Here is a 15,838-nt window from a genome sequence, read left to right as displayed (position 1 = left end):
CACTCTGGGGTATGCACCTCTGCAGGTGGAGGACAGGGGTCTTGGGAGAAGAGTGGGGTGGTCCCTGTTCTGAGACTGTTGGCCTCTCCTGATGACAGCCAGCTGGACACTGTCCAGATGGCCTCTCTTACTCGCCTGTTACTCTTCTGTTCTGTCCAGGGCCTGGGGTGGTGCCTGGGACTCACTGTCCCGCGGTGATTGGAAGAGCTGGGGGTTGGGGGAGAGCTGGGGCCTGAGTCAGAGACCCTGAGTCCCAGAGCCCTCCTGCTGCTGCTGAGCCATCCTCATCCTGCTTCCTGTTCCTCGTCTGTAAGATGAGGATAGTGTTACTGTTTCACAGAAACTGGAAGTCTTCGAGATCATCTAGTAACATAACTCTTAAAACATTTTTTTTTAATTTTGGCATAATTTCAGAGTTTCAGAAAAGTTGCAAGAATAGTACAAAGAATTCTCTCTTCACTCAGATTCCCAGATAGTAACATTTTACTACATTTGTTTTATTCTTTTCTGTCTCTCTATAATTTTTATTTGAACCATTTGAAAGTAGGTAGCAGATGTGATGCCCCATACTTCTAAATACTTGAGTATGGACTTTCTAAACTCACATGAGTAACCAGAGCAGTGATCAAAATCAGGAAGTTCACATGGGTACAGCCCCACTTCAGACTTCTACAGACCTATGAACCCTAATCTCACAATTTACAGACCTCATTCAGATTTTGTCCATTGTCACAGACTCTTCTGTAGGAGAAAAATTCAAGGATCACATGTATTCAATGGTCAGGCTTTATCTCCTTTACACTGGAGCAGAGCCTCAGCTTTTCCTGAGATTTAAAAATAATTTTTAAAAAGCAGATGAGGGATCTGAGGCCCAGATAGGTGAAATGACTTGTCCAGGGCTTACAGCAAGTCAGTCTTAAAAGAGCTGGGGCTACGAATCTGGTCTCAGTGCTGAAGTGCTCTCCTACTTACACTTCCTCCCACCACTCCCCCTAGCTCCCTGGTGAGCACTTAGCTCCTAGGTCTTTATCATCAGCCAGCCCCTCAGGCAGAGGTGGGGCAGGCCCAGTTCCCCAGGGAACTGCCTTCTCCTACCCTTCCCTTTGCCCCTCTGCAGTGCCAGGCCACAGCATCCACCTCCACCCCTTCCCTTGCTGGTTAGGTGTTGGCTGGGGATCAAGGCCATAGCTGGGGAGAGAGGGACTTTAGAACTGGTCTAGCCACTGCCTCTCCCTTGAGAATGGGGTTGGGGAACAAGGATCACTGCCTTGGGTGGGGCCTGGCTGCTGCTTTCTGAGGTGTGACACCCACGGGTTGGAAGTGTGGCTATTAACCCCCCTTGGCAGTTTGAAGGTTAGTGGCTGGGACTTGATCATTTCAAGCCAGAAGTGGGAGCCTGGGATATGTCCCTAGGCTCTGCCAGTGCAGGCAGGTCACCTGCTCGCCTGTCCCAGCCCTCCAGGGCAGGTCCTGGAGAGGTCACTCGCATTGCAAGGGGGGACGCTTAAGAGATAATTAACTGTAAGGTTATTTTGCAGCATCAACCACCTCTTGTATTGTGGGTTTTAAAAAATGATTCACTTTTTTCAACAAAATGGTTTGCATTTATCTTTTTAAGGGTTTGCTAATTCCTTCATACATATTCTTGTCTTTGTTTTTATTTTACTGAATCTCTTGTGAACTCCCATCACCAACTTTTCCTTTCCTTTCCTTTCCTTTCCTTTCCCTTCCCCTTCCCCTTCCCTTTTCCTTTTCCCCTTTCCTTTCCTTTCCTTCCCCTTCCCTTTTCCTTTTCCCCTTTCCTTTCCTTTCCTTTCCTTTCCTTTCCTTTCCTTTCCTTTCCTTTCCTTTCCTTTTCTCTCCTTTCTCCTTTCCTTTCCTTTTTTTTTTTATTATAAGGACCTTTTGAACCAACCTATAATTCCTGTCTGACTGTATTTGTGACTCTACTTAGCTGACCAGCAGGTTTCATGTTATTGGTTCTTGTATTTAGGGACCCCGCCTATGCATTTTCAGAACTCATCTTTTTCCTCTTCACCCCAGAGCTCAGGGCCACACCATCTTGCTGGCTTCTCTCAGGAGTTACCATGCCCTGCTGTCCTGAGAGGTTCTCCCCTTCAAAGTTCAGCAGTGGAGTGGGAAGTGGTCTCCCCACCATAACCACCACCACTCCCCCTTGGGTAAGACCTCTGTTACTTTTACTTTTAACTCAATGGGGAAATAAAAGGGGTGATAAACACTTGTGATGGAGTTACAGAGAAGAGGTTTTGGCCCTCGCTGATGACTCAGTGGATAGAGCATCCATATATGGACATCCCAGGTTCGATTCCCAGTCAGTTCACATACGAGAAGCATCCACCTGCTTCCCCTCCCCCCATTTTTCCTCCCACAGCTAGTGGCTTGATTGGTTCCACTGTGGCCCGGAGCACTCAAGATATAGCTTGGTTGGTCCCAGCACACAGCCTCAGGTGCTAAAAATAGATTGTCACTAGAGCATTGGTATCAGATGAGGTTGCTGGGTGAATCCCAGTTGGGGCGTATGTGGGAGTCTGCCTCACTATCTCCCCTCCTCTCACCTAAAAAAAGAAAAAAAAATATTTTTAAAGAGTGTTTTTCTAACTGATATTGCTGTCAGTCCTTCTCCCTGCCAGCTTGCTCCTCTGCTTCTTGAGCAAGTGTTTAGTTTCTGCTCTTCTCTTAAAGCTTTTTACCAAGATGGTAATGGAATTGAAGGTTTTCTCTAAAGATTTTTTTATTGAGCTGTAATTCATATAACATACAATTTTTCCCATTTAAATTGTACAATTCAGTGGGTTTTAGTATATTCAGGGTTGTGCAGCCATCACTACTATCTATTTCAGAATATTTCCATCACTCCAAAAAGAAACTGCTCAACAGCATTCACTCTTCCTTGTTCCCCCAATCCCTCAGCCATAGGCCACCACTGATGCTTTTGTCTCTACGGATTTGTCTTACCCGGCATTTTATAGGACTGGAATCATACAATATGTAGCCTTTTGTGTCTGACTTCATTCCTTTTTATGGCTGCATAATATACTGCTCACAAAAATTAGGGGTTATTTCAAAATGAATATGAAGCAATAAAAAGAAGCATTTGATTTTTTTTTATTAAACAAGAACATCAGAAAAGCAAACGACAAGTCAGAGAAAGTTGTTCGATTATGCAGATGATATGCAAACCAACTTTTATCTCATTGGTGAAAATGCACAATACAAAAGGCTAAAAGTACTGGAGTATCTGCACGTTCCCTGATCCCCTAATTTTTGTGAGCAGGTTATTTTTCTCCAAAGGCAGACTAGAGACAACTAAGTTGTCACCCAAATGAGATGAAACCCTTGTGCTAATGGGACTCAAGTCCTACCTGTTGTTATCAGCATTGTTACTGGCAGCCTTTGGGGTTGTCTGTCCATTCAGCCAACCAGAGCCGTGACTTCATGCCCAAGTTTTCTATCCCTGTGCTCAGAGGAATCACACATCCAAAAAGATGTGGGAGAAGAAGGAAAGAAACCATCCCAGTAGTCACTGTGTGTCATGGGAATGTAGCAAAACTAGACATTCAGCCTCAGGAGTGTGTGTATGCTATGTATGTACCAGGAAAACATAGCAGCTGTTAAGAATGTGAAACTCTTGAATAAGAGTTAAGACTATGGAAAATACTTATGATACAGAAAAGGAAGAAACTAACATTTTATAAAAACCCTGAGTAAGACAACTTGGATTGTGAAGGTTTAATTTCAATAATAAATAAAATAATTTATACCACCCCCCACCGAATATACTCAGTGACCCCAGTTATGTAAATTAAATTAAGTCCATGTTCCATGGGAAAGAAAAGGCACCAACTGTAAACTATGGTCATCTCAGAGAAGTCAGAGTTTCTTGTTTTCAATTCATTTTCCACTTTGTGGTATGAGAACTTCCTGATCTCCCATCTCTCTCAGCATCTTCTTATTCTTTTAAAAAAATGTTTATTATATTGATTTGAGAGAGAGAGAATGAGAGAGACAGGAACATCTCTCTGTTCCCATATGTGCCTTGACTGGGGCATTAAACTGATAACCTCTGTACTTTGGGCTGATGCTTGAACCAGCTGAGCAATCCAGCTGAGGCATTAGCATCTTCTATTGAAACTATTTTTTACCTTCCTTATCATTCTATTTTTATGACTTTTCTTTATTGTCTTGGATCATCCACCAGGGTTTTCCCTGGCTGTATTGAGTTTTTCGGCCTTTGGTATTCTGTAAGTAACCACACAAAGGGCAGCTTCACTCACAGATCAACAGTTAATATGAGATTCATTGCTTTCATTATGTACTCAAAGCCACAGAGTATATAACATAGATGTATGTTGCCATGCACATTTAGAGATAGTGGTACAGCGTCTGCCCTAAAGGAACCTGTTTTTGAATGGGACCCAAGACAGATCTAGACATTTGGAAAGTCTCTGTCCAAGAGGCAGGGACTATTTGCTCACTGGTGTATCTCCAGTGCCTAAAACTGAAACTTAGGTGGTAAATGCTCAATACCTATTCATTGGAGAAATGAATGAGTGAATACATAATTATATATCATATGAAAGGTATGATTGTTATAATGTGCTGATAGCATCACTAGGTGAAATTCCACAATTCTCTGGGGCTTCTACAACTATTTCCACTTTTTTTAAAGGACCTTCCCTCTTTTGTTATTTGCATGCATGGTTTTGCATTGTTGCCATAACCTTCATGTACCATGTGATATTCTGCTATTTTGACTTATTTTATCTAACATTTTTCCTTAGTGTTTATACTGTATGGGTTTTGATGACTGTGATGTTCTACTGAGTTGTATCATCATTTACCAAACTGTTGCCCTAATCCTGAGTTTTCAGCTTTCACTAATGTGTAGAAAAGACTTTTTGAAGTACAAATTTATAAACCTAACTTCCTAGGAGCCTCACTACAAGATGGAAATGTCTTTATTGTCCTTGATACCTTTATCTATCTGTGTATTTACTTACCTCTTTATTTATTTTTACTATTTGAATAACAACAATAAAGATTGAAGTTGTGAATTAGCAGGCACCTGGTCTGGAAGCTGGGGCCATGGGTTTGAGGCTCAGTGGATTGAATATGTGCCTGATAATATTGTGCTGGAGAGAAAATAAAGGGGGATGGCCAGCCAGTGAGCCTCCTGCTGCAATTGTCCCCATAAGAAACAAGTAAGGAGAAAACGGAAAGAAGGCTGACCTGAAATCCTCTCAAGAGGAGCAGTTAGCAGGGCTCAGGTCTGCTTGCATATGGAGGCGTAAAGAGGAAGACAGCAAAGGTGGTAGGAGGGCACCCTCAGGATGCCCAGGAGGATGACTCTTCCTGTGAGTTTTAAAGAAGTAATATCCAGAGGAGGAGTTGTTGGGAAAGAGGGACAGGTGCTAAATTAGATTTTAAGTGTGTTGGGCTTAAGTTGCATCCAAGTGGGAAAGTGTCTGGTAGCTGGAAAGCTTGTGAAGCAGCCCAGGGGAGAGGAAGCTTTGGGGCTATTCGTGCAGGCTGAGCAGTGGAGTCTTGGGTGGAAGTGAGGTTTCCAAGAGAGCTGTGAGGCAAGGGGGGAGAGTGGAGAGCAACTCCGTTGAGGAGTCATCTGGTAGGGGGAGAGAATGGTGGAGGACCAGGATCCCATGGAGGGAGATATGGGGGTGGGCAGGAAAGTAGGGGTCTGCTGCAGAGAGGCTGGAGGGAGGCAGACTCCCAGGACCTTTCCTATCACCCGTGACCCTCAGAGAGAAGATAATGGATGGGAAGAGGCCGAGGTTCCTGTTCCATTGTTCTCCAGCATTGCAGACCCAACTTTGAGGTGAATATGTACAAGAACCCAAATTATTGGCATCCTTCAGTGTTTTGGGCTAACAGGCCAGTAGTGACTGTGGCTAATAAGACTTCTACACTAAGATGTGCTCTGTGATTTTTCCAGGGGCTTAGGATAAGCAGAATGTATCCACACACCCTAACTTCTGTCTTCTAGACAGCACCAGGTTTCCCTAAGTGGCAACTTCTCCTTTTCCTATTTCTTAGCCCACTGAGTGAAATCGGTTTTTTTGTTTTGTTTTTGTATTTCTTTCTTTTTTAAAAAAATTTTAATGGGGTGACATTGATAAATCAGGGTACCATATGTTCAGAGAAAACATCTCTAGGTTATTTTGACATTTGATTGTGCTGCATTCCCATCACCCAAAGTCCAATCGTCTTCCGTCACCTTCTAACTGGTTTTCTTTGTGCCCCTCCCCTCCCCCAACCCCCTTCCTCCCCCCCTCCACCCTGTAACCCCCATACTCTTGTCCATGTCTCTGAGTCTCATTTTTATGAAATCGGTTTTATGAGTGAGGGATGAAGGGTGGATGGATGCCTTACCAAAAATTACATTTTTTCCATATTTTTGGGTAGTGAAATCAGTTTTATGACTGAGGGGTGAAGGATGCTTTACCAAAAATTACTTTTTCTCCGTATTTTTGGGTGGTGACTGAAAAATTTAAGTCTTGAGTCCTTGAGAAAGGAATGGATGGAGGCAAACTCACTTGGCAGGAGTTCAAGTGAGAGGTTGACATCCATAGTTATTGAGTCAACGGCAAATATAAGAACTTAATATGCGTGTGTGTGTGTGTGTGTGTGTGTGTGTGTGTGTGAACTTATTGTCCAAACAATGAGAACTCCAGCCGCAGGGCGGCCTGGCCACTGCTGTCAGCTCTGATGTTAGATTCAGCTTTTGCCACTGGCCAGTTTTGAGCCTTGGAGTATGTTAGTGGACCTCTCTCTGCCTCATTTTTTCACCCACTAACATGGATGTTGGCTTGTTATGAGAATTAGAAGGTTACATTGAAACATAAAAGTGCTTATTACTTAATCCAGAGTTGATCACCCAGCATTCAAACTATCACCTGCTGTCATTATGGTGGTTCTCTAACCCTCGCCCTGAACACAGTTGACCAGCCCATGGGTTATGTGCGGTTTGGGTACCTTTGGGAGAGTGCATTAGTCAAGGTCAGTGGACTTGATGCTGGCAGTGTTTCCTTTCTCCTGACCTTAGCTTTTTAAACTTTTGGGTAGGAGGTGAGTAGTGAGAACTGGGTATGAGCCCGGGTGGGTGGGGCTGTGGGAGTACCCACCCTCTCCGGGAACCGAGGGGGACTTTTCTGGCCCTGAGACGTGCACTGCGTGGCCTGGCCAGGCCGGCGCTGCGGGTGGGGCGGGGGCACGCGAGCGCGTGTCAGGGAGTCGGGGCTCTTGCTGAGGAGCCGCCTCTGCCTCCTGACCTGTTTCTCGCGAGCTGGCGGCTTTGGAGGCAGCTGCTGCTGCTCCTTGCGCCAGGCTTCAGATGTGGTCGGCTCAATTTCCTCCCGCTGGCCTCGGGCCTGCCGCCACCGGCTGCTGGAGGCAGGGGCTTCCGCTGGCGTGCTGGCTCCTCCTCCCCGGCTGCCCACCCCCACCTTTCCCGCCCGCTCGCCTGGGGGGGACTGAGCTGGGGGGGTGGTTTCGGGGCGGAGCTGGAGGGCTTTACTCTGCAGCCTAGAGAGTTAACCGAGAACTTTTAATGGCGGGGGGGGGGGGGGGGGATTTCGGGCTCAGCACCCCACCTCAACGAGATGCTCGTCTTGTAGATTTTTTTTTTTTTTTGCGTGCGCGCGCGCGCATGTTTGTGTGTGTGTGTGTGTGTGTGACACAATTTTCTAGCAACAGAAATAGAAAGAAAGAAAATTCACCCACAAATTCCTTTCCCTGAAGCTCTCTTTCAGGCTTTGTTCAGAGGCATGCATCGTTTGTGCCAAGTTTCAGGATAGTTGTAAATATTTTTTTCTTAACCCCCCAATAAAAATGTAATAACTACAAATACAACAAAATGTACTCATTCTCTACCACTAGAGATAAGCACTGTTAACATTTCTGCAAAATTTTCCCTTAGTGTGTTGTGTGTGTATTGTTAATGGAATTGAATTTTTAAATTCGGCAACATTTTGAATTCTTTCTTTTTTTCACTTCAATAAATGCTTTCCCTGTCATAAAAACCCTCAGCATCGTTTATGAATACAAGGATATTCTTGAGTTTCTTTATTTTTTTTTTCCAGAGACAGAGAGAGGGATAGATAGGGACAGACAGACAGGAACGGAAAAAGATGAGAAGCATCAATCATTAGTTTTTTGTTGTGACACCTTAGTTCATTGATTGCTTTCTCATATGTGCCTTGACTGTGGGCCTTCAGCAGACTGAGGAACCCCTTGCTCAAGCCAGCGACCTTGGGTCCAAGCTGGTGAGCTTTGCTCAAACCAGATGAGCCCGCGCTCAAGCTGGCGACCTCAGGGTCTTGAACCTGGGTCCTCTGCATCCCAGTCCAACGCTCTATCCACTGCGCCCCCGCCTGGTCAGGCGTGTTTCATTTTTTTAATTTAAGGCATTTCCCTGTTTTTATATGTTCTTATTCTTTATCATTTTAAGCATTTCTACATCTACTGATGAAATATTATATATTGTAATTTTTATGTATAATTTGAAACATAAACATATACTTGACCTAGTGTTTGATACATAGGCATACCTCATTGTGCTCCACTTTACTGAACTTCCCAGATGTTGTAGGGGTTTTGTTTTGTTTATTGCAAATTGAAAGCAAGACCGACCCTCTACCATCAAAAAGATTGACTTTGTTGCAGTAGTCTGGAATGAAACTTGCAATATCTCCAAGGTGTGCCTTTATGTTAAACAAATGATGTATAAGGATAAACACGTGTGAATTCCTTACCCAAGTTAAGAGCTAGAATGTTGTCAGCCTAACTGAAACTACCAGGCTGTTTCCCCCAACCTATAACCCCTTTTCACCTATAGAAATAACCACTACCTTGACTTTCCTGTTTATCATTTCCTTGCTTTTAAAAACCAAGGAAAATCTCAAACAAGTGTAAAATGTTTTAATTACATGTTTTATTCTTATATGATACATTGAACTTTTTTCTCTTTTATTTTTTAATTTTTATTAATTTTAATTTATTGTGTTTACCTGGATTCGAGTGTCCCACTGAATATAACTCCCTCACCCCCCCATCCCTGTGACCTTTTTTTTTTTAATTTTTCTTTTATTAATTTTTTAGAGAGGAGAGAGAGTGAGAGAGAGAGAGAAGGGGGAGGGAGGAGCAGGAAGCATCTACTCCCATATGTGCCTTGACCAGGCAAGCCCAGGGTTTTGAACCGGCGACCTCAGTGTTCCAGGTCGACGCTTTATCTACTGTGCCACCACAGGTCAGGCCCTGTGACCCTTTTTTTTTTTTTTTTTGTATTTTTCTGAAGTTGGAAACGAGGAGGCAGTCAGACAGACTCCCGCATGCACCCGACCGGGATCCACCCGGCATGCCCACCAGGGGGCGATGCTCTGCCCATCTGGGGCGTCGCTCTGTTGCAACCAGAGCCATTCTAGCACCCGAGGCAGACGCCACAGAGCCATCCTCAGCGCCTGGCCAACTTTGCTCCAATGGAGCCTTGGCTGCGGGAGGGGAAGAGAGAGACAGAGAGGAAGGAGAGGGGGAGGGGTGGAGAAGCAGATGGGCGCTTCTCCTGTGTGCCCTGGCCAGGAATCAAACCCGGGACTCCTGCACACCAGGCTGTTGCTGCCCTGTAATCCTTTTTATACCCCCTTTGCCCCCCTCCCCCTAACTCCCTTCCCTTTTCCCTCTAGGATTTGCTGTTGAGCTTTTTAGAATTGGTAGACTATATAATCTTTTGAAGCTTGCTTTCCCTTCCCTTCCCTTCCCTTCCCTTCCCTTCCCTTCCCTTCCCTTCCCTTCCCTTCCCTTCCCTTCCCTTCCCTTCCCTCCCCTTCCCTCCCCTTCCCTCCCCTCCCCTCCCCTCCCCTCCCCTCCCCTCCCCTCCCCTCCCCTCCCCTCCCCTCCCCCCTCCCCTTCCCCCTCCCCTTCCCCCTCCCCTTCCCCCTCTACCTCCCCTTCACTTTTTTCCTTCCCTCCCCCTTTCTTTCTTTCCTTTTTTTTCCATTTCTTTTTCTTTCTTTCTTTTTTTTAACTGAGTGTAGTTTCTGAGATTCATTATGTTCCTGTGGTTCATTTGCCCTGCTGTAAAATATTCCATTGTCCATTCTGTGGTTGGTGGGTACTTAGAGTATTGCTACAGTTTGGTTTTTATGCATTGTGCTGCTGTGAGCATTGTGTGCACATCTGAAGCACGTGTGCAAAGCTTCATTAGGAGTGGAATTACAGAACCATAGGATACATACATGTTCAGTGTCAAATGGTAGCACCACAGACCCTTCCAGAATGGTTGTTCTGTTTTGCCGTCTGCCCGTGGTTTAGAAAGAGTTTCTGCTAAATGCCACCAGCCCTTGGTGTTAAACTAAAATACCTTTTTATGGTGCTATGTACCTGGTACTGTTATAAGTGTTCTTCGACATTAATTTGTTTATTCCTCATGACAGTCCTGTGAGGTGTTAGGTACTATTATCAACCCCCAATTTTCAGATGAGTAAATTAGGCAGAGAGAAGTTAACTTTTAACCACAAATTTAGAGATGAAATGAGGCACAGAGAGGTTAAGTAACTTGTCCAAGGTCACAGCTAGTAAGCAATGGGGGCAAGATTTGAACTAAACATTTTTGCTCTTAAATTCTATATACTGGGTTTAAAATGGAACCTCACAGTAGTTTTATTTTGTATTTCTCTGATTACTAAAGAAGTTGAGTATTTTTTCATGTATTTACTTTCCATTCTCTTTTCTGAAACTATCATAACATTTTATTTATTTTTATTTAGTTATTCATTTTTATTAGAAAGAGGAGAGAGAGAGAAAGAGAAGAAGGAGATAGAACAGGGGGAGGAACGGGAAGCATCAACTCCCATATGTGCCTTGACCCGGCAAGCCTGGGGTTTCGAACTGGCGACCTCAGCATTCCAGGTCAATGCTTTATCCACTACGCCACCACAGGTCAGGCTATCATAACATTTTAAAACCATTCCCCTATTGTAGGGTGCTTAGGTTACTTGTAATTTTTTACTACTAATGCTTCTCAGAAAGTCTTTAGCACATATAACTTTTTTATTTCTTCTGTCATATATTTTGTTTATATTCCTGAAGTGAGATTAGGAGTAGTATTTAGTAGTTAAAAATGGCTGTGCTCTTCTGGATTGCTGTGTGATCTTTGGAAAGTTACTTAACCTCTCTGTGTTGTGTACTCATCAGTGGAGATAAGTCTTTACCTTGCAGGAATTTGCGATGATTGGAGGAGACAAATGAGTGTGCAGTGAATAGCATGGTATTTAATACATTACAAGAGCGTTCCATCAGAGTTATGTGGAAACTTTTCCTAGTTCCTCCTCTTCTTTTTCTTTCTTCCCTGAAACCACATTAATTACTATAGTGTCAGAGGGTATGAATAATCACAGTCCTGCACTTCTGCCAGATATGATGACCTCAGGGAATTTGGCCTCGGTTCAGCTTTTCCCTGAGTATCACTCCAGCTGTTGAGAGCTCTGCTCTGTCTGTCCATTTTGTAGCAGGAAAGTGTCTTACTGATATGTGCATAGTAACCACACGAGCCAGTACCTCCTTTTACCTCTTACAAGAATACCCTCTGCCAATACTTGACAGTCTCGAGAAGTTAGACATAACCCTCCAAGATTTGCTGTCAGCAGAGAGAGTTTGGGTGTGGAGAGTACAGATACCAGCACCAGGCTAGACACAGTGTTCACACACATACACACCCTTGCACGTGCTGAGAACAAGCCAATGTGCACATTCTCTCAAAGCTTCCCCTAAAAGTCCCTTTCCTCACTCAGTTTTTTCATCAGTAAATCCCAGGAGGGGAGATCCTCTTAGGAGATGAATAATTGATCAGCTCTAGACATGAATACAACCCATGTGCTATTAGGGGAGTGGGCTGTCCATTTGGGGGAGGGAGAGAAGGATGGGATTTGTGTGTAGACGGACGTTCAGCTCTAGGACTGGGGGAACAGCTGGAGCTGGAAAGTCTAGCTCCTTGGCCTGCTGCTGGAGGAATGGAGGAGTGAGCTGAGCCATGTTCTGGCAGTGGGAAAGAACTGGGTGGGATTTACTGGCCAGCTGATTGGGGAGCAGCCACCGCTATCTCGGAGTCCTCTGAGAATTCATTCTTATAGATGCCACCCTAGAGGATATGCCCCAGACTGGCCTGCTTTCTGGCCACTGGCAGATTGACCACAGATTTGTTCATCCTGGGTGAATATGTCTTCTTGGACCTGTTTCTTCTAAAATGGTGCCTAACTGCTGAGGGTCAGCAGGACAGTCCCAGGGCTCTCTCCTCTTCTGACTTCCCCTTTGCCTGGAGGCCTTGAGAAGGCACTGTCAGTTTGTCTTTATTGTCTCACATCCCTTCCATTCCTCTTTCATGGGGATTGCTGATCTGGCTTTGGTGTATTGATCCTCTGAGAGTTGGGAAAGACTTGGAAAACCTAGTGGTGTTATTGAACCTCTAGCTGTGTTATGGGCCAGATGAGGGGTCTCCAGCCTTACATGGCATCGGGAGCCTTCTGGTGGGGAGGGCAGACAAACTGTTGTTGAATACCTGTGGATGTTCAGGGGCCAGCTGTGGGAATTTGGGGGCATAAGAAAGGAGTTGGCTGTAGAGTAGGTGGGACCTTGGGAGTCCTGACCAGGCACGGTACAGGAATAGGTTCCAGCAAAGGTTCCTGGACCCCCAAAGAAGACCTGGAGTCTTCTGAAGGTGAAACCTGTGATTTGGACCCTAGCCGGGTAGCTCAGTTGGTTAGAGCGTCATCCTGATAAGTCAAGGTTGCGGGTTTGATTCTCAGTTAGGGCACATACAAGAATCAACCAATGAATACATAAATAAGTAGAACAACAAATTGTTGTTCTCTCTCTAAAAAAAATTTATTAAAAAAATGGTGCAGTTAAAAAATACTTGTGACTTGGGGTGACGATGTTACATGCACATGAAGAAGAGTGAGGGTTAGATCTCTTCTTGGATCTAAAAAGAGTATCCCCTCTGCCTGTCTTGTGGTAACAAACCCCTGCTGCCCTCAGATGAGGGGAGTGTCTCCCCTGCCTGGGCAAGACCCAGCCTGGAATGGGCTGAGACCATGGACAGGGAAGAGCCCTGGTAAGCCTGGGTGTGTGGGTCTCAGTGAGGGCAGGGCAGGGGGAGCTGACACCTTGGGTGGGTCTCTCTGCGGACTGGGGGTGGGCTGTTCTAAGATCAGTGTCAGGTTTCTGAGTCCTGTGTGGCAAAGGCATCCCTGATGGTGTTGGCCATTTTCAGACTCCGTCTGTGCATGCACAGTGACAGGTGCCACAATGGAGGAGACTCCAACTCTGCTCAGAGTCTCTGCGGGCCATCCTCTCAAACTCCTGGCGTGAAGAGGCTTGTACCAGCCAGGTCTGGGGGGGGGGGGGAGAGCAGCAGTTCTTTCTGAACACATATTGAGCACTCTGCTGGGTTCTGAAGGGGTGATCGAAGCCTTGTCCCCTAGGATCTCACAGTGTGGCTGGTAATACACTCTAAGGAAAAGATCCCCGAAAGAAGATGTGCTGACTGTAGGATCTGGTTCAGACCCTGTGGTGGGCAGGACTGGGCAAGGGGGACTTTATCAGGAGGAGGTTGATTCTGTTCCTTGTCTCACCGTCTGCATTTGCCTCCGGAAGCACGCTTCATCCCTGGCTCTCTGCTATTGCCTCAGCTCAGACCCCTGTCTATTATCACTGATTTGGACAGTGGCATTAGTCTCCCAAATAGTCTTCAGGCCACCAACCTTGAACTCTGAAGTCTTTGCTCTGTTGGAACACTTGAGTGCTCCTCCTGAGATGTCAGTCTGCTCTATTGTGTTCATGTTGTGAGCCACCCACCTGCCTTCCCCACACTTGATGCTCAAGATATGCCCAACAGCTCGCCCTTTCCTGCCAGTGGCTTACCCTTCCCCAATCTGCCAGGCCTTCTATGATTCCGTGCCTTTGCAGTGCTGTTCCTCCATCTGGAGTTTCTCCTCCTTTCCCCTCCTCCAAAACACCTGCCCATCTTTCAAGCCTCATGCTGAAGGTTACTTTGAGGTGAATTTTAGATAGAGGAATAGAGAGAGAGAGAGAAACATCAACCTGCCTTTCCACCCATTTACGCATTCATTGGTCAATCCCTGTGTGTACCTTGACTAGGGATCACACCCTCAACCCTGGTATACGGGGATGATGCTTCAACCAGCCAAGCGACCCTGACAGGGCTGAGGTGAAACCTTTCTTGACATACATGTTCACCTACTCAAGAGAGAAGTGACCTCCCCTTCTGTGCCCCCCCCCAAAACCATGGCCCTTGTATAGACCGTTTTTACTGCATTGATATGCTTTTTTAGGGCATTTATTTATGTATAGGTCTATTTCATCCTTTTACTTTATAAACTTATTGATGTTCCTAAAATAAACAGTCTGGTCTATTCAGTAAGAAGCTACCCTAAAATTTAGTGGCATAAAACAGCAATCTTTTTATTATGCTCAATCTGTCGATCCAGAAGTCAGCAAGGACACAGCATGGGTAACTTGTCTCTGTTCCTTGACGTTTAAGGGATCAGCTGGAAGGCTCAAAAGCTAGAGGTAACTTGACGTCTGGACTGGAATCCTCCAAGGGCTTCTTCACTCACACATTTGACAGGTGATGCCAGCTGTTGGCTGGGACCTCAGCTGGGATTGTCAGTTGGGCACCTACATGCGGCCTTTCTGTGTGGCCTGGGTGTGCTCACAGCATGATGGCTGGGCTCCAAGAGTCAGTGTCCCGAGAGAGCCAGGCAGAAGCTGTATTGCCTGGTGTAATCTAGCTTTCAAAACCATGTAGTATCACTGCCACTATTGTCACAAGCCCCCCTGGATTCAAGGGGAGGCAATGTGGACTCCTCCACTGCATGGGAGAAGTGCAGGTGGGATAGAGGGGCTATAGTGGCCATCTTTTGAGAGTAAAATTTGTCACACTTTCTAAGCACTGGGTGCATGCAAATAGCATTCTTAAAATAAGAAGGTTGAGCAAGAAAGAATTATGAAAGTTGATGACAGGGAATCTTGAGGGAGAATGAGATATGTTCAACAACAGAGATTGCAGGGTGGAGAAGAGCCTGTGTTATGTGTGTGCGTTTATGTGTGTGCGTGCACACGTGTATAGTAAGAGGGAAGAGGACTTGGGGGTGTATATAGCTGCTTAAAGGAGCCACTGTCAGGTTGGAAAACTTTAAAATGTCCACACAAACGAAGGTCCCAGTGAGGAGAGCAGGAGCAGAAAGAGAGGAGATGGGATAGAGAGACGTCCATGTCTAGAGTTGTTTGGCTCTGGCGACTGGGTGGGTGTGTAGGAAGGACATGGATGGTGTTTGGGCTAGGGACATTGGTGAGTGCAAGAACGCTGGCAAAGATAGCAGTGTTAGAGAAGGAGCTGCTGGAGAGAGGGAGACAGTTCTGTCTTAGACACGCTGACTCACGTTTCAAGGGTTGGAGTTAGTCGGAGGTCAGCACACAGGTTCAGGCAGAGGGCAGACATGGAGGAGCAGCCCCAGCATGGAGTTGCAGGAGCCCAGAGGGAGTGACAGCTGAGGGAGAAGCTGGAGGGTTTTAGCGCTGGTGCATGTCTGCACGGGGAACGTGAAAGGGCCTCAGCTCACCACCGTCCCCTTCCTCCAGTGTTGTCCGGCCGCCCCGTCAGCAATCAGATAACGGCGTGGTTTTCTTTTCATATCTCCATTGATAAGAGCTTGCCACCTCCTGGTTATTAGAGGGACATGAGGTTTGGTGCATTTTTTAGTATCTCTAGTTATTAAAACTCTTCACT

General features: G+C 45.7%; 1 protein-coding gene across 5 annotated transcripts in view; it reads left to right on the top strand.

Moving 5' to 3' along the window:
• Positions 1-15,838, top strand: part of TET3 (tet methylcytosine dioxygenase 3) — a 116,609-nt gene that overhangs the window by 35,404 nt on the left and 65,367 nt on the right. Inside the window, exon 3 of one of the 5 annotated variants that reach the window (XM_066377965.1) lies at positions 2,044-2,180. The exons of the other annotated variants lie outside the window; for them this stretch is intronic. The gene's annotated coding sequence lies outside the window, so the exon portion shown is untranslated. The remainder of the gene's footprint in view (positions 1-2,043; positions 2,181-15,838) is intronic. 5 annotated transcript variants of the gene reach the window in all.

Source organism: Saccopteryx leptura, chromosome 3 (genome assembly GCF_036850995.1).
Source record: "Saccopteryx leptura isolate mSacLep1 chromosome 3, mSacLep1_pri_phased_curated, whole genome shotgun sequence".
In the NCBI taxonomy this organism is placed as follows: Eukaryota; Metazoa; Chordata; class Mammalia; order Chiroptera; family Emballonuridae; genus Saccopteryx; species Saccopteryx leptura.
Note: the sequence above shows the minus strand (reverse complement) of the source record. Positions and strands in the feature narration are given on the sequence as shown.